The sequence below is a fragment of the Leuresthes tenuis genome, unplaced genomic scaffold (genome assembly GCF_036924035.1).
Source record: "Leuresthes tenuis unplaced genomic scaffold, fLeuTen1.0.hap1 SCAF_15, whole genome shotgun sequence".
NCBI lineage: Eukaryota > Metazoa > Chordata > Actinopteri > Atheriniformes > Atherinopsidae > Leuresthes > Leuresthes tenuis.
In genome coordinates this window covers 8,720,422-8,741,192 of record NW_027325369.1, presented here as the reverse complement: position 1 = coordinate 8,741,192, position 20,771 = coordinate 8,720,422, and positions in this window count along the sequence as shown.

The following is a 20,771-nucleotide window of genomic DNA, read 5'->3' as shown; positions in this document are numbered from 1 at the left end:
GCTGTTCGGTCAACGTTGGTTCTGTTTATATTAATATGAATATAATTGATGAATGAGGCTGGGTTTCACTGAGGTTCAGCTTTGTGATCAATGTTGGTTCTGTTTATATTAATATGAATATAATTGATGAATGAGGCTGGGTTTCAATGAGGTTAAGCTATGTGGTCAATGTTGGTTCTGTTTATATTAATATGAATATAATTGATGAATGAGGCTGGGTTTCAATGAGGTTAAACTCATTGATCAATGTTGGTTCTGTTTCTATTAATATGAATATAACTGATGAATGGGGCTGGGTTTCACTGAGGTTCAGCTTTGTGATCAATGTTGGTTCTGTTTATATTAATATGAATATAATTGATGAATGAGGCTGGGTTTCACTGAGATTCAGCTTTGTGGTCAATGTTGGTTCTGTTTATATTAATATGAATATAATTGATGAATGAGGCTGGGTTTCACTGAGGTTCAGCTGTTCGGTCAATGTTGGTTCTGTTTATATTAATATGAATATAATTGATGAATGAGGCTGGGTTTCACTGAGGTTCAGCTTTGTGATCAATGTTGGTTCTGTTTATATTAATATGAATATAATTGATGAATGAGGCTGGGTTTCAATGAGGTTAAACTCATTGATCAATGTTGGTTCTGTTTATATTAATATGAATATAATTGAGGAATGAAGCTGCGTTTCACTGAGGTTAAACTCAATGATCAATGTTGGTTCTGTTTATATTAATATGAATATAATTGATGAATTAGGCTGGGTTTCACTGAGGTTCAGCTGTGTGGTCAATGTTGGTTCTGTTTATATTAATATGAATATAATTGATGAATGAGGCTGGGTTTAAATGAGGTTAAACTCATTGATCAATGTTGGTTCTGTTTATATTAATATGAATTTAACTGATGAATGAGGCTTGGCTTCACTGAGGTTCAGCTTTGTGATAAATGTTGGTTCTGTTTATATTAATATAAATATAATTGAGGAATGAGGCTGGGTTTCACTGAGGTTCAGCTGTGTGGTCAATGTTGGTTCTGTTTTAATTAATATGAATATAATTGAGGAATCAGGCTGGGTTTCACTGAGGTTCAGCTTTGTGATCAATGTTGGTTCTGTTTATATTAATATGAATATAACTGATGAATGAGGCTGGGTTTCACTGAGGTTCAGCTTTGTGATCAATGTTGGTTCTGTATATATTAATATGAATATAATTGATGAATGAGGCTGAGTTTCACTGAGATTCAGCTTTGTGGTCAATGTTGGTTCTGTTTATATTAATATGAATATAATTGATGAATGAGGCTGGGTTTCACTGAGGTTCAGCTGTTCGGTCAACGTTGGTTCTGTTTATATTAATATGAATATAATTGATGAATGAGGCTGGGTTTCACTGAGGTTCAGCTTTGTGATCAATGTTGGTTCTGTTTGTATTAATATGAATATAACTGATGAATGAGGCTGGGTTTCACTGAGGTTCAGCTTTGTGATCAATGTTGGTTCTGTTTATATTAATATGAATATAATTGATGAATGAGGCTGGGTTTCACTGAGGTTCAGCTTTGTGATCAATGTTGGTTCTGTTTATATTAATATGAATATAATTGATGAATGAGGCTGGGTTTCAATGAGGTTAAGCTGTGTGGTCAATGTTGGTTCTGTTTATATTAATATGAATATAATTGATGAATGAGGCTGGGTTTCAATGAGGTTAAACTCATTGATCAATGTTGGTTCTGTTTATATTAATATGAATATAACTGATGAATGGGGCTGGGTTTCACTGAGGTTCAGCTTTGTGATCAATGTTGGTTCTGTTTATATTAATATGAATATAATTGAGGAATGAGGCTGGGTTTCACTGAGGCTAAACTCATTGATCAATGTTGGTTCTGTTTATATTAATATGAATATAATTGAGGAATGAGGCTGCGTTTCACTGAGGTTAAACTCATTGATCAATGTTGGTTCTGTTTATATTAATATAAATATAATTCATGAATGAGGCTGGGTTTCACTGAGGTTCAGCTTTTTGATCTATGTTGGTTCTGTTTATATTTATATGGATATAATTGATGAATGAGGCTGTGTTTCAAAGAAGTTAAACTCATTGATCAATGTTGGTTCTTTTTATATTAATATGAATATAATTGATGAATGAGGCTGGGTTTTACTGAGGTTCAGCTTTGTGTTCAATGTTGGTTCTGTTTATATTAATATGAATATAATTGATGAATAAGGCAGGGTTTCACTGAGATTCAGCTTTGTGGTCAAAGTTGGTTCTGTTTATATTTATATGAATATAATTGATGAATGAGGCTGGGTTTCACTGGTGTTCAGCTTTGTGTTCAATGTTGGTTCTGTTTATATCAATATGAATATAATTGATGAATGAGGCTGGGTTTCACTGAGGTTCAGCTTTGTGATCAATGTTGGTTCTGTTTATATTAATATGAATATAATTGATGAATGAGGCTGAGTTTCACTGATGTTCAGCTTTGTGTTCAATGTTGGTTCTGTTTATATTAATATGAATATAATTGATGAATGAGGCTGGGTTTCACTGAGGTTCAGCTTTGTGATCAATGTTGGTTCTGTTTATATTAATATGAATATAATTGATGAATGAGGCTGGGTTTCAATGAGGTTAAACTCATTGATCAATGTTGGTTCTGTTTATATTAATATGAATATAATTGAGGAATGAAGCTGCGTTTCACTGAGGTTAAACTCAATGATCAATGTTGGTTCTGTTTATATTAATATGAATATAATTGATGAATTAGGCTGGGTTTCACTGAGGTTCAGCTGTGTGGTCAATGTTGGTTCTGTTTATATTAATATGAATATAATTGATGAATGAGGCTGGGTTTAAATGAGGTTAAACTCATTGATCAATGTTGGTTCTGTTTATATTAATATGAATATAACTGATGAATGAGGCTTGGCTTCACTGAGGTTCAGCTTTGTGATAAATGTTGGTTCTGTTTATATTAATATAAATATAATTGAGGAATGAGGCTGGATTTCACTGAGGTTCAGCTGTGTGGTCAATGTTGGTTCTGTTTTAATTAATATGAATATAATTGAGGAATCAGGCTGGGTTTCACTGAGGTTCAGCTTTGTGATCAATGTTGGTTCTGTTTATATTAATATGAATATAATTGATGAATGAGGCTGGGTTTCACTGAGATTCAGCTTTGTGGTCAATGTTGGTTCTGTTTATATTAATATGAATATAATTGATGAATGAGGCTGGGTTTCACTGAGGTTCAGCTGTTCGGTCAACGTTGGTTCTGTTTATATTAATATGAATATAATTGATGAATGAGGCTGGGTTTCACTGAGGTTCAGCTTTGTGATCAATGTTGGTTCTGTTTATATTAATATGAATATAACTGATGAATGAGGCTGGGTTTCACTGAGGTTCAGCTTTGTGATCAATGTTGGTTCTGTTTATATTAATATGAATATAATTGATGAATGAGGCTGGGTTTCAATGAGGTTAAGCTGTGTGGTCAATGTTGGTTCTGTTTATATTAATATGAATATAATTGATGAATGAGGCTGGGTTTCAATGAGGTTAAACTCATTGATCAATGTTGGTTCTGTTTATATTAATATGAATATAACTGATGAGTGGGGCTGGGTTTCACTGAGGTTCAGCTTTGTGATCAATGTTGGTTCTGTTTATATTAATATGAATATAATTGAGGAATGAGGCTGGGTTTCACTGAGGATAAACTCATTGATCAATGTTGGTTCTGTTTATATTAATATGAATATAATTGAGGAATGAGGCTGTGTTTCACTGAGGTTAAACTCATTGATCAATGTTGGTTCTGTTTATATTAATATAAATATAATTCATGAATGAGGCTGGGTTTCACTGAGGTTCAGCTTTTTGATCTATGTTGGTTCTGTTTATATTTATATGAATATAATTGATGAATGAGGCTGTGTTTCAAAGAAGTTAAACTCATTGATCAATGTTGGTTCTTTTTATATTAATATGAATATAATTGATGAATGGGGCTGGGTTTAAATGAGGTTAAACTCATTGATCAATGTTGGTTCTGTTTATATTAATATGAATATAACTGATGAATGAGGCTTGGCTTCACTGAGGTTCAGCTTTGTGATAAATGTTGGTTCTGTTTATATTAATATAAATATAATTGAGGAATGAGGCTGGGTTTCACTGAGGTTCAGCTGTGTGGTCAATGTTGGTTCTGTTTTAATTAATATGAATATAATTGAGGAATCAGGCTGGGTTTCACTGAGGTTCAGCTTTGTGATCAATGTTGGTTCTGTTTATATTAATATGAATATAATTGATGAATGAGGCTGGGTTTCAATGAGGTTAAACTCATTGATCAATGTTGGTTCTGTTTATATTAATATGAATATAATTGAGGAATGAAGCTGCGTTTCACTGAGGTTAAACTCAATGATCAATGTTGGTTCTGTTTATATTAATATGAATATAATTGATGAATTAGGCTGGGTTTCACTGAGGTTCAGCTGTGTGGTCAATGTTGGTTCTGTTTATATTAATATGAATATAATTGATGAATGAGGCTGGGTTTAAATGAGGTTAAACTCATTGATCAATGTTGGTTCTGTTTATATTAATATGAATATAACTGATGAATGAGGCTTGGCTTCACTGAGGTTCAGCTTTGTGATAAATGTTGGTTCTGTTTATATTAATATAAATATAATTGAGGAATGAGGCTGGGTTTCACTGAGGTTCAGCTGTGTGGTCAATGTTGGTTCTGTTTTAATTAATATGAATATAATTGAGGAATCAGGCTGGGTTTCACTGAGGTTCAGCTTTGTGATCAATGTTGGTTCTGTTTATATTAATATGAATATAACTGATGAATGAGGCTGGGTTTCACTGAGGTTCAGCTTTGTGATCAATGTTGGTTCTGTATATATTAATATGAATATAATTGATGAATGAGGCTGGGTTTCACTGAGATTCAGCTTTGTGGTCAATGTTGGTTCTGTTTATATTAATATGAATATAATTGATGAATGAGGCTGGGTTTCACTGAGGTTCAGCTGTTCGGTCAACGTTGGTTCTGTTTATATTAATATGAATATAATTGATGAATGAGGCTGGGTTTCACTGAGGTTCAGCTTTGTGATCAATGTTGGTTCTGTTTGTATTAATATGAATATAACTGATGAATGAGGCTGGGTTTCACTGAGGTTCAGCTTTGTGATCAATGTTGGTTCTGTTTATATTAATATGAATATAATTGATGAATGAGGCTGGGTTTCACTGAGGTTCAGCTTTGTGATCAATGTTGGTTCTGTTTATATTAATATGAATATAATTGATGAATGAGGCTGGGTTTCAATGAGGTTAAGCTGTGTGGTCAATGTTGGTTCTGTTTATATTAATATGAATATAATTGATGAATGAGGCTGGGTTTCAATGAGGTTAAACTCATTGATCAATGTTGGTTCTGTTTATATTAATATGAATATAACTGATGAATGGGGCTGGGTTTCACTGAGGTTCAGCTTTGTGATCAATGTTGGTTCTGTTTATATTAATATGAATATAATTGAGGAATGAGGCTGGGTTTCACTGAGGCTAAACTCATTGATCAATGTTGGTTCTGTTTATATTAATATGAATATAATTGAGGAATGAGGCTGCGTTTCACTGAGGTTAAACTCATTGATCAATGTTGGTTCTGTTTATATTAATATAAATATAATTCATGAATGAGGCTGGGTTTCACTGAGGTTCAGCTTTTTGATCTATGTTGGTTCTGTTTATATTTATATGGATATAATTGATGAATGAGGCTGTGTTTCAAAGAAGTTAAACTCATTGATCAATGTTGGTTCTTTTTATATTAATATGAATATAATTGATGAATGAGGCTGGGTTTTACTGAGGTTCAGCTTTGTGTTCAATGTTGGTTCTGTTTATATTAATATGAATATAATTGATGAATAAGGCAGGGTTTCACTGAGATTCAGCTTTGTGGTCAAAGTTGGTTCTGTTTATATTTATATGAATATAATTGATGAATGAGGCTGGGTTTCACTGGTGTTCAGCTTTGTGTTCAATGTTGGTTCTGTTTATATCAATATGAATATAATTGATGAATGAGGCTGGGTTTCACTGAGGTTCAGCTTTGTGATCAATGTTGGTTCTGTTTATATTAATATGAATATAATTGATGAATGAGGCTGAGTTTCACTGATGTTCAGCTTTGTGTTCAATGTTGGTTCTGTTTATATTAATATGAATATAATTGATGAATGAGGCTGGGTTTCAATGAGGTTCAGCTTTGTGATCAATGTTGGTTCTGTTTATATTAATATGAATATAATTGATGAATGAGGCTGGGTTTCAATGAGGTTAAACTCATTGATCAATGTTGGTTCTGTTTATATTAATATGAATATAATTGAGGAATGAAGCTGCGTTTCACTGAGGTTAAACTCAATGATCAATGTTGGTTCTGTTTATATTAATATGAATATAATTGATGAATTAGGCTGGGTTTCACTGAGGTTCAGCTGTGTGGTCAATGTTGGTTCTGTTTATATTAATATGAATATAATTGATGAATGAGGCTGGGTTTAAATGAGGTTAAACTCATTGATCAATGTTGGTTCTGTTTATATTAATATGAATATAACTGATGAATGAGGCTTGGCTTCACTGAGGTTCAGCTTTGTGATAAATGTTGGTTCTGTTTATATTAATATAAATAGAATTGAGGAATGAGGCTGGATTTCACTGAGGTTCAGCTGTGTGGTCAATGTTGGTTCTGTTTTAATTAATATGAATATAATTGAGGAATCAGGCTGGGTTTCACTGAGGTTCAGCTTTGTGATCAATGTTGGTTCTGTTTATATTAATATGAATATAATTGATGAATGAGGCTGGGTTTCACTGAGATTCAGCTTTGTGGTCAATGTTGGTTCTGTTTATATTAATATGAATATAATTGATGAATGAGGCTGGGTTTCACTGAGGTTAAGCTGTGTGGTCAATGTTGGTTCTGTTTATATTAATATGAATATAATTGATGAATGAGGCTGGGTTTCAATGAGGTTAAACTCATTGATCAATGTTGGTTCTTTTTATATTAATATGAATATAATTGATGAATGAGGCTGGGTTTCACTGAGGTTCAGCTTTGTGTTCAATGTTGGTTCTGTTTATATTAATATGAATATAATTGATGAATAAGGCAGGGTTTCACTGAGATTCAGCTTTGTGGTCAAAGTTGGTTCTGTTTATATTTATTTGAATATAATTGATGAATGAGGCTGGGTTTCACTGATGTTCAGCTTTGTGTTCAATGTTGGTTCTGTTTATATTAATATGAATATAATTGATGAATGAGGCTGGGTTTCACTGAGGTTCAGCTTTGTGATCAATGTTGGTTCTGTTTATATTAATATGAATATAATTGATGAATGAGGCTGGGTTTCAATGAGGTTAAACTCATTGATCAATGTTGGTTCTGTTTATATTAATATGAATATAATTGAGGAATGAAGCTGCGTTTCACTGAGGTTAAACTCAATGATCAATGTTGGTTCTGTTTATATTAATATGAATATAATTGATGAATTAGGCTGGGTTTCACTGAGGTTCAGCTTTGTGATCAATGTTGGTTCTTTTTATATTAATATGAATATAATTGATGAATCAGGCTGGGTTTCACTGAGATTCAGCTTTGTGGTCAATGTTAGTTCTGTTTATATTAATATGAATATAATTGATGAATGAGGCTGGGTTTCACTGAAGTTCAGCTGTTCGGTCAATGTTGGCTCTGTTTATATTAATATGAATATAATTGATTAATGAGGCTGGGTTTCACTGAGGTTCAGCTTTGTGATCAATGTTGGTTCTGTTTATATTAATATGAATATAACTGATGAATGAGGCTGGGTTTCACTGAGGTTAAGCTTTGTGATCAATGTTGGTTCTGTTTATATTGATATGAATATAATTGAGGAATGAGGCTGGGTTTCACTGAGGTTCAGCTTTGTGATCAATGTTGGTTCTGTTTATATTAATATGAATATAATTGATGAATGAGGCTGAGTTTCACTGATGTTCAGCTTTGTGTTCAATGTTGGTTCTGTTTATATTAATATGAATATAATTGATGAATGAGGCTGGGTTTCACTGAGGTTCAGCTTTGTGATCAATGTTGGTTCTGTTTATATTAATATGAATATAATTGATGAATGAGGCTGGGTTTCACTGAGGTTCAGCTGTTCGGTCAACGTTGGTTCTGTTTATATTAATATGAATATAATTGATGAATGAGGCTGGGTTTCAATGAGGTTAAACTCATTGATCAATGTTGGTTCTGTTTATATTAATATGAATATAACTGATGAATGGGGCTGGGTTTCACTGAGGTTCAGCTTTGTGATCAATGTTGGTTCTGTTTATATTAATATGAATATAATTGAGGAATGAGGCTGGGTTTCACTGAGGCTAAACTCATTGATCAATGTTGGTTCTGTTTATATTAATATGAATATAATTGATGAATGAGGCTGGGTTTCACTGAGGTTCAGCTTTGTGATCAATGTTGGTTCTGTTTATATTAATATGAATACAATTGATGAATGAGGCTGAGTTTCACTGATGTTCAGCTTTGTGTTCAATGTTGGTTCTGTTTATATTATTATGAATATAATTGATGAATGAGGCTTGGCTTCACTGAGGTTCAGCTTTGTGATAAATGTTGGTTCTGTTTATATTAATATAAATATAATTGAGGAATGAGGCTGGGTTTCACTGAGGTTCAGCTGTGTGGTCAATGTTGGTTCTGTTTTAATTAATATGAATATAATTGAGGAATCAGGCTGGGTTTCACTGAGGTTCAGCTTTGTGATCAATGTTGGTTCTGTTTATATTAATATGAATATAATTGATGAATGAGGCTGGGTTTCACTGAGATTCAGCTTTGTGGTCAATGTTGGTTCTGTTTATATTAATATGAATATAATTGATGAATGAGGCTGGGTTTCACTGAGGTTCAGCTGTTCGGTCAACGTTGGTTCTGTTTATATTAATATGAATATAATTGATGAATGAGGCTGGGTTTCACTGAGGTTCAGCTTTGTGATCAATGTTGGTTCTGTTTATATTAATATGAATATAATTGATGAATGAGGCTGGGTTTCAATGAGGTTAAGCTATGTGGTCAATGTTGGTTCTGTTTATATTAATATGAATATAATTGATGAATGAGGCTGGGTTTCAATGAGGTTAAACTCATTGATCAATGTTGGTTCTGTTTCTATTAATATGAATATAACTGATGAATGGGGCTGGGTTTCACTGAGGTTCAGCTTTGTGATCAATGTTGGTTCTGTTTATATTAATATGAATATAATTGATGAATGAGGCTGGGTTTCACTGAGATTCAGCTTTGTGGTCAATGTTGGTTCTGTTTATATTAATATGAATATAATTGATGAATGAGGCTGGGTTTCACTGAGGTTCAGCTGTTCGGTCAATGTTGGTTCTGTTTATATTAATATGAATATAATTGATGAATGAGGCTGGGTTTCACTGAGGTTCAGCTTTGTGATCAATGTTGGTTCTGTTTATATTAATATGAATATAATTGATGAATGAGGCTGGGTTTCAATGAGGTTAAACTCATTGATCAATGTTGGTTCTGTTTATATTAATATGAATATAATTGAGGAATGAAGCTGCGTTTCACTGAGGTTAAACTCAATGATCAATGTTGGTTCTGTTTATATTAATATGAATATAATTGATGAATTAGGCTGGGTTTCACTGAGGTTCAGCTGTGTGGTCAATGTTGGTTCTGTTTATATTAATATGAATATAATTGATGAATGAGGCTGGGTTTAAATGAGGTTAAACTCATTGATCAATGTTGGTTCTGTTTATATTAATATGAATATAACTGATGAATGAGGCTTGGCTTCACTGAGGTTCAGCTTTGTGATAAATGTTGGTTCTGTTTATATTAATATAAATATAATTGAGGAATGAGGCTGGGTTTCACTGAGGTTCAGCTGTGTGGTCAATGTTGGTTCTGTTTTAATTAATATGAATATAATTGAGGAATCAGGCTGGGTTTCACTGAGGTTCAGCTTTGTGATCAATGTTGGTTCTGTTTATATTAATATGAATATAACTGATGAATGAGGCTGGGTTTCACTGAGGTTCAGCTTTGTGATCAATGTTGGTTCTGTATATATTAATATGAATATAATTGATGAATGAGGCTGGGTTTCACTGAGATTCAGCTTTGTGGTCAATGTTGGTTCTGTTTATATTAATATGAATATAATTGATGAATGAGGCTGGGTTTCACTGAGGTTCAGCTGTTCGGTCAACGTTGGTTCTGTTTATATTAATATGAATATAATTGATGAATGAGGCTGGGTTTCACTGAGGTTCAGCTTTGTGATCAATGTTGGTTCTGTTTGTATTAATATGAATATAACTGATGAATGAGGCTGGGTTTCACTGAGGTTCAGCTTTGTGATCAATGTTGGTTCTGTTTATATTAATATGAATATAATTGATGAATGAGGCTGGGTTTCACTGAGGTTCAGCTTTGTGATCAATGTTGGTTCTGTTTATATTAATATGAATATAATTGATGAATGAGGCTGGGTTTCAATGAGGTTAAGCTGTGTGGTCAATGTTGGTTCTGTTTATATTAATATGAATATAATTGATGAATGAGGCTGGGTTTCAATGAGGTTAAACTCATTGATCAATGTTGGTTCTGTTTATATTAATATGAATATAACTGATGAATGGGGCTGGGTTTCACTGAGGTTCAGCTTTGTGATCAATGTTGGTTCTGTTTATATTAATATGAATATAATTGAGGAATGAGGCTGGGTTTCACTGAGGCTAAACTCATTGATCAATGTTGGTTCTGTTTATATTAATATGAATATAATTGAGGAATGAGGCTGCGTTTCACTGAGGTTAAACTCATTGATCAATGTTGGTTCTGTTTATATTAATATAAATATAATTCATGAATGAGGCTGGGTTTCACTGAGGTTCAGCTTTTTGATCTATGTTGGTTCTGTTTATATTTATATGGATATAATTGATGAATGAGGCTGTGTTTCAAAGAAGTTAAACTCATTGATCAATGTTGGTTCTTTTTATATTAATATGAATATAATTGATGAATGAGGCTGGGTTTTACTGAGGTTCAGCTTTGTGTTCAATGTTGGTTCTGTTTATATTAATATGAATATAATTGATGAATAAGGCAGGGTTTCACTGAGATTCAGCTTTGTGGTCAAAGTTGGTTCTGTTTATATTTATATGAATATAATTGATGAATGAGGCTGGGTTTCACTGGTGTTCAGCTTTGTGTTCAATGTAGGTTCTGTTTATATCAATATGAATATAATTGATGAATGAGGCTGGGTTTCACTGAGGTTCAGCTTTGTGATCAATGTTGGTTCTGTTTATATTAATATGAATATAATTGATGAATGAGGCTGAGTTTCACTGATGTTCAGCTTTGTGTTCAATGTTGGTTCTGTTTATATTAATATGAATATAATTGATGAATGAGGCTGGGTTTCACTGAGGTTCAGCTTTGTGATCAATGTTGGTTCTGTTTATATTAATATGAATATAATTGATGAATGAGGCTGGGTTTCAATGAGGTTAAACTCATTGATCAATGTTGGTTCTGTTTATATTAATATGAATATAATTGAGGAATGAAGCTGCGTTTCACTGAGGTTAAACTCAATGATCAATGTTGGTTCTGTTTATATTAATATGAATATAATTGATGAATTAGGCTGGGTTTCACTGAGGTTCAGCTGTGTGGTCAATGTTGGTTCTGTTTATATTAATATGAATATAATTGATGAATGAGGCTGGGTTTAAATGAGGTTAAACTCATTGATCAATGTTGGTTCTGTTTATATTAATATGAATATAACTGATGAATGAGGCTTGGCTTCACTGAGGTTCAGCTTTGTGATAAATGTTGGTTCTGTTTATATTAATATAAATATAATTGAGGAATGAGGCTGGATTTCACTGAGGTTCAGCTGTGTGGTCAATGTTGGTTCTGTTTTAATTAATATGAATATAATTGAGGAATCAGGCTGGGTTTCACTGAGGTTCAGCTTTGTGATCAATGTTGGTTCTGTTTATATTAATATGAATATAATTGATGAATGAGGCTGGGTTTCACTGAGATTCAGCTTTGTGGTCAATGTTGGTTCTGTTTATATTAATATGAATATAATTGATGAATGAGGCTGGGTTTCACTGAGGTTCAGCTGTTCGGTCAACGTTGGTTCTGTTTATATTAATATGAATATAATTGATGAATGAGGCTGGGTTTCACTGAGGTTCAGCTTTGTGATCAATGTTGGTTCTGTTTATATTAATATGAATATAACTGATGAATGAGGCTGGGTTTCACTGAGGTTCAGCTTTGTGATCAATGTTGGTTCTGTTTATATTAATATGAATATAATTGATGAATGAGGCTGGGTTTCAATGAGGTTAAGCTGTGTGGTCAATGTTGGTTCTGTTTATATTAATATGAATATAATTGATGAATGAGGCTGGGTTTCAATGAGGTTAAACTCATTGATCAATGTTGGTTCTGTTTATATTAATATGAATATAACTGATGAGTGGGGCTGGGTTTCACTGAGGTTCAGCTTTGTGATCAATGTTGGTTCTGTTTATATTAATATGAATATAATTGAGGAATGAGGCTGGGTTTCACTGAGGATAAACTCATTGATCAATGTTGGTTCTGTTTATATTAATATGAATATAATTGAGGAATGAGGCTGCGTTTCACTGAGGTTAAACTCATTGATCAATGTTGGTTCTGTTTATATTAATATAAATATAATTCATGAATGAGGCTGGGTTTCACTGAGGTTCAGCTTTGTGTTCAATGTTGGTTCTGTTTATATTAATATGAATATAATTGATGAATAAGGCAGGGTTTCACTGAGATTCAGCTTTGTGGTCAAAGTTGGTTCTGTTTATATTTATTTGAATATAATTGATGAATGAGGCTGGGTTTCACTGATGTTCAGCTTTGTGTTCAATGTTGGTTCTGTTTATATTAATATGAATATAATTGATGAATGAGGCTGGGTTTCACTGAGGTTCAGCTTTGTGATCAATGTTGGTTCTGTTTATATTAATATGAATATAATTGATGAATGAGGCTGGGTTTCACTGAGGTTCGGCTGTGTGGTCAATGTTGGTTCTGTTTTAATTAATATGAATATAATTGATGAATGAGGCTGGGTTTCACTGAGGTTCAGCTTTGTGATCAATGTTGGTTCTGTATATATTAATATGAATATAATTGAGGAATGAGGCTGCGTTTCACTGAGGTTAAACTCATTGATCAATGTTGGTTCTGTTTATATTAATATGAATATAATTAATGAATGAGGCTGGGTTTCACTGAGGTTCAGCTTTGTGATCAATGTTGGTTCTTTTTATATTAATATGAATATAATTGATGAATCAGGCTGGGTTTCACTGAGATTCAGCTTTGTGGTCAATGTTGGTTCTGTTTATATTAATATGAATATAATTGATGAATGAGGCTGGGTTTCACTGAAGTTCAGCTGTTCGGTCAATGTTGGTTCTGTTTATATTAATATGAATATAACTGATGAATGATGCTGGGTTTCACTGAGGTTCAGCTTTGTGATCAATGTTGGTTCTGTTTATATTAATATGAATATAATTGAGGAATGAGGCTGGGTTTCACTGAGGCTAAACTCATTGATCAATGTTGGTTCTGTTTATATTAATATTAATATAATTGAGGAATGAGGCTGCGTTTCACTGAGGTTAAACTCATTGATCAATGTTGGTTCTGTTTATATTAATATAAATATAATTCATGAATGAGGCTGGGTTTCACTGAGGTTCAGCTTTTTGATCTATGTTGGTTCTGTTTATATTTATATGGATATAATTGATGAATGAGGCTGTGTTTCAAAGAAGTTAAACTCATTGATCAATGTTGGTTCTTTTTATATTAATATGAATATAATTGATGAATGAGGCTGGGTTTTACTGAGGTTCAGCTTTGTGTTCAATGTTGGTTCTGTTTATATTAATATGAATATAATTGATGAATAAGGCAGGGTTTCACTGAGATTCAGCTTTGTGGTCAAAGTTGGTTCTGTTTATATTTATATGAATATAATTGATGAATGAGGCTGGGTTTCACTGGTGTTCAGCTTTGTGTTCAATGTAGGTTCTGTTTATATCAATATGAATATAATTGATGAATGAGGCTGGGTTTCACTGAGGTTCAGCTTTGTGATCAATGTTGGTTCTGTTTATATTAATATGAATATAATTGATGAATGAGGCTGAGTTTCACTGATGTTCAGCTTTGTGTTCAATGTTGGTTCTGTTTATATTAATATGAATATAATTGATGAATGAGGCTGGGTTTCACTGAGGTTCAGCTTTGTGATCAATGTTGGTTCTGTTTATATTAATATGAATATAATTGATGAATGAGGCTGGGTTTCAATGAGGTTAAACTCATTGATCAATGTTGGTTCTGTTTATATTAATATGAATATAATTGAGGAATGAAGCTGCGTTTCACTGAGGTTAAACTCAATGATCAATGTTGGTTCTGTTTATATTAATATGAATATAATTGATGAATTAGGCTGGGTTTCACTGAGGTTCAGCTGTGTGGTCAATGTTGGTTCTGTTTATATTAATATGAATATAATTGATGAATGAGGCTGGGTTTAAATGAGGTTAAACTCATTGATCAATGTTGGTTCTGTTTATATTAATATGAATATAACTGATGAATGAGGCTTGGCTTCACTGAGGTTCAGCTTTGTGATAAATGTTGGTTCTGTTTATATTAATATAAATATAATTGAGGAATGAGGCTGGATTTCACTGAGGTTCAGCTGTGTGGTCAATGTTGGTTCTGTTTTAATTAATATGAATATAATTGAGGAATCAGGCTGGGTTTCACTGAGGTTCAGCTTTGTGATCAATGTTGGTTCTGTTTATATTAATATGAATATAATTGATGAATGAGGCTGGGTTTCACTGAGATTCAGCTTTGTGGTCAATGTTGGTTCTGTTTATATTAATATGAATATAATTGATGAATGAGGCTGGGTTTCACTGAGGTTCAGCTGTTCGGTCAACGTTGGTTCTGTTTATATTAATATGAATATAATTGATGAATGAGGCTGGGTTTCACTGAGGTTCAGCTTTGTGATCAATGTTGGTTCTGTTTATATTAATATGAATATAACTGATGAATGAGGCTGGGTTTCACTGAGGTTCAGCTTTGTGATCAATGTTGGTTCTGTTTATATTAATATGAATATAATTGATGAATGAGGCTGGGTTTCAATGAGGTTAAGCTGTGTGGTCAATGTTGGTTCTGTTTATATTAATATGAATATAATTGATGAATGAGGCTGGGTTTCAATGAGGTTAAACTCATTGATCAATGTTGGTTCTGTTTATATTAATATGAATATAACTGATGAGTGGGGCTGGGTTTCACTGAGGTTCAGCTTTGTGATCAATGTTGGTTCTGTTTATATTAATATGAATATAATTGAGGAATGAGGCTGGGTTTCACTGAGGATAAACTCATTGATCAATGTTGGTTCTGTTTATATTAATATGAATATAATTGAGGAATGAGGCTGCGTTTCACTGAGGTTAAACTCATTGATCAATGTTGGTTCTGTTTATATTAATATAAATATAATTCATGAATGAGGCTGGGTTTCACTGAGGTTCAGCTTTGTGTTCAATGTTGGTTCTGTTTATATTAATATGAATATAATTGATGAATAAGGCAGGGTTTCACTGAGATTCAGCTTTGTGGTCAAAGTTGGTTCTGTTTATATTTATTTGAATATAATTGATGAATGAGGCTGGGTTTCACTGATGTTCAGCTTTGTGTTCAATGTTGGTTCTGTTTATATTAATATGAATATAATTGATGAATGAGGCTGGGTTTCACTGAGGTTCAGCTTTGTGATCAATGTTGGTTCTGTTTATATTAATATGAATATAATTGATGAATGAGGCTCGGTTTCAATGAGGTTAAACTCATTGATCAATGTTGGTTCTGTTTATATTAATATGAATATAATTGAGGAATGAAGCTGCGTTTCACTGAGGTTAAACTCAATGATCAATGTTGGTTCTGTTTATATTAATATGAATATAATTGATGAATTAGGCTGGGTTTCACTGAGGTTCAGCTTTGTGATCAATGTTGGTTCTTTTTATATTAATATGAATATAATTGATGAATCAGGCTGGGTTTCACTGAGATTCAGCTTTGTGGTCAATGTTAGTTCTGATTATATTAATATGAATATAATTGATGAATGAGGCTGGGTTTCACTGAAGTTCAGCTGTTCGGTCAATGTTGGCTCTGTTTATATTAATATGAATATAATTGATGAATGAGGCTGGGTTTCACTGAGGTTCAGCTTTGTGATCAATGTTGGTTCTGTTTATATTAATATGAATATAACTGATGAATGAGGCTGGGTTTCACTGAGGTTAAGCTTTGTGATCAATGTTGGTTCTGTTTATATTGATATGAATATAATTGAGGAATGAGGCTGGGTTTCACTGAGGTTAAACTCATTGATCAATGTTGGTTCTGTATATATTAATATGAATATAATTGATGAATGAGGCTGGGTTTCAATGAGGTTAAACTCATTGATCAATGTTGGTTCTGTTTATATTAATATGAATATAACTTATGAATGAGGCTGGGCTTCACTGAGGTTCAGCTTTGTGATCAATGTTGGTTCTGTTTATATTAATATGAATATAATTGAGGAATGAGGCTGGGTTTCACTGAGGTTAAACTCATTGATCAATGTTGGTTCTGTTTATATTAATATGAATATAATTGATGAATGAGGCTGGGTTTCAAAGAAGTTAAACTCATTGATCAATGTTGGTTCTGTTTATATTGATATGAATAAAATTGATGAATGAGGCTGGGTTTCAAAGAAGTTAAACTCATTGATCAATGTTGGTTCTGTTTATATTGATATGAATAAAATTGATGAATGAGAATGGGTTTCACTGAGGTTCAGCTTTTTGATCTATGTTGGTTCTGTTTATATTTATATAAATATAATTGAGGAATGAGGCTGGGTTTCACTGAGGTTCAGCTTTGTGATCAACGTTGGTTCTGTTCATATTAATATGAATATAATTTATGAATGAGGCTGGGTTTCACTGAGGTTCAGCTTTGTGATCAATGTTGGTTCTGTTCATATTAATATGAATATAATTTATGAATGAGGCTGGGTTTCACCTCAGTGAAACCCAGCCTCATTCCTCAATTATATTAATATTAATATATACAGAACCAACATTGATCAATGAGTTTAACCTCAGTGAAACCCAGCCTCATTCCTCAATTATATTCATATCAATATAAACAGAACCAACATTGATCACAAAGCTGAACCTCAGTGAAACCCAGCATCATTCATCAGTTATATTCATATTAATATAAACAGAACCAACATTGACCGAACAGCTGAACTTCAGTGAAACCCAGCCTCATTCATCAATTATATTCATATTAATATAAACAGAACCAACATTGACCACAAAGCTGAATCTCAGTGAAACCCAGCCTGATTCATCAATTATATTCATATTAATATAAAAAGAACCAACATTGATCACAAAGCTGAACCTCAGTGAAACCCAGCCTCATTCATTAATTATATTCATATTAATATAAACAGAACCAACATTGATCAATGAGTTTAACCTCAGTGAAACGCAGCCTCATTCCTCAATTATATTCATATTAATATATACAGAACCAACATTGATCACAAAGCTGAACCTCAGTGAAACCCAGCCTCATTCATCAATTATATTCATATTAATTAAAACAGAACCAACATTGACCACACAGCCGAACCTCAGTGAAACCCAGCCTCATTCATCAATTATATTCATATTAATATAAACAGAACCAACATTGATCACAAAGCTGAACCTCAGTGAAACCCAGCCTCATTCATCAATTTTATTCATATTAATATAAACAGAACCAACATTGATCAATGAGTTTAACCTCAGTGAAACGCAGCCTCATTCCTCATTTATATTCATATTAATATAAACAGAACCAACATTGATCAATGAGTTTAACCTCAGTGAAACGCAGCCTCATTCCTCAATTATATTCATATTAATATATACAGAACCAACATTGATCAATGAGTTTAACCTCAGTGAAACCCAGCCTCATTCCTCAATTATATTCATATCAATATAAACAGAACCAACATTGATCAAAAAGCTGAACCTCAGTGAAACCCAGCATCATTCATCAGTTATATTCATATTAATATAAACAGAACCAACATTGATCACAAAGCTGAACCTCAGTGAAACCCAGCCTCATTCATCAATTATATTCATATTAATATAAACAGAACAAGCATTGACTACAAAGCTGAACCTCAGTAAAATCCAGCCTCATTCATCAATTTTATTCATATAAATATAAACAGAACCAACATTGATCACAAAGCTGAACCTCAGTGAAACCCATTCTCATTCATCAATTTTATTCATATCAATATAAACAGAACCAACATTGATCAATGAGTTTAACTTCTTTGAAACCCAGCCTCATTCATCAATTATATTCATATTAATATAAACAGAACCAACATTGATCAATGAGTTTAACCTCAGTGAAACCCAGCCACATTCCTCAATTATATTCATATTAATATAAACAGAACCAACATTGATCACAAAGCTGAACCTCAGTGAAGCCCAGCCTCATTCATCAGTTATATTCATATTAATATAAACAGAACCAACATTGATCAATGAGTTTAACCTCATTGAAACCCAGCCTCATTCATCAATTATATTCATATTAATATATACAGAACCAACATTGATCAATGAGTTTAACCTCACTGAAACCCAGCCTCATTCCTCAATTATATTCATATCAATATAAAAAGAACCAACATTGATCACAAAGCTGAACCTCAGTGAAACCCAGCCTCATTCATCAGTTATATTCATATTAATATAAACAGAACCAACATTGATCACAAAGCTGAACCTCAGTGAAACCCAGCCTCATTCATCAATTATATTCATATTAATATAAACAGAACCAACATTGACCGAACAGCTGAACCTCAGTGAAACCCAGCCTCATTCATCAATTATATTCATATTAATATAAACAGAACCAACATTGACCACAAAGCTGAATGTCAGTGAAACCCAGCCTCATTCATCAATTATATTCATATTAATATGAACAGAACCAACATTGATCACAAAGCTGAACCTCAGTGAAACCCAGCCTCATTCATCAATTATATTCATATTAACATAAACAGAACCAACATTGATCACAAAGCTGAACCTCAGTAAAACCCAGCCTCATTCATAAATTATATTCATATTAATATGAACAGAACCAACATTGATCACAAAGCTGAACCTCAGTGAAACCCAGCCTCATTCCTCAATTATAGTCATATTAATATAAACAGAACCAACATTGATCAATGAGTTTAACCTCAGTGAAACCCAGCCTCATTCCTCAATTATATTCATATTAATATAAACAGAACCAACATTGATCACAAAGCTGAACCTCAGTGAAGCCCAGCCTCATTCATCAGTTATATTCATATTAATATAAACAGAACCAACATTGATCAATGAGTTTAACCTCATTGAAACCCAGCCTCATTCATCAATAATATTCATATTAATATAAACAGAACCAACATTGATCACAAAGCTGAACCTCAGTGAAACCCAGCCTCATTCATCAATTATATTCATATTAATTAAAACAGAACCAACATTGACCACACAGCCGAACCTCAGTGAAACCCAGCCTCATTCATCAATTATATTCATATTAATATAAACAGAACCAACATTGATCAATGAGTTTAACCTCAGTGAAACGCAGCCTAATTCCTCAATTATATTCATATTGATATATACAGAACCAACATTGATCAATGAGTTTAACCTCAGTGAAACCCAGCCTCATTCCTCAATTATATTCATATCAATATAAACAGAACCAACATTGATCACAAAGCTGAACCTCAGTGAAACCCAGCCTCATTCATCAGTTATATTCATATTAATATAAACAGAACCAACATTGATCACAAAGCTGAACCCTCCGGTCCCCCTTTTTAAAGAGGGGGACCACCACCCCAATCTGCCAGTCCAGAGGCACTGTCCCCGATGTCCACGCGATACTGCAGAGGCGTGTCAGCCAAGACAGCCCTACAACATCCAGAGCCTTGAGAAACTCAGGACGGACCTCATCCACCCCCGGGGCCTTGCCACCGAGGAGCTTTTTAACCACCTCGGCAACCTCAGCCCCAGAAATGGGAGGCCCCGTCTCTGAGCTCTCCGACTCTGCCTCTTCCGAGCACGTGTTGGTAGGATTGAGGAGTTCCTCGAAGTACTCCCCCCACCGACTCACAACATCCCTAGTTGAGGTCAGCAAAGCCCCGTCCCCACTGTAAACAGTGTTGACTGTGAGCCGCTTCCCCCCCCTGAGACGCCGGATGGTGGACCAGAATCTTTTCGAGGCCGTCCGGAAATCGTTCTCCATGGTCTCACCGAACTCCTCCCAGGCCCGAGTTTTTGCCTCAGCAACCGCCGAAGCTG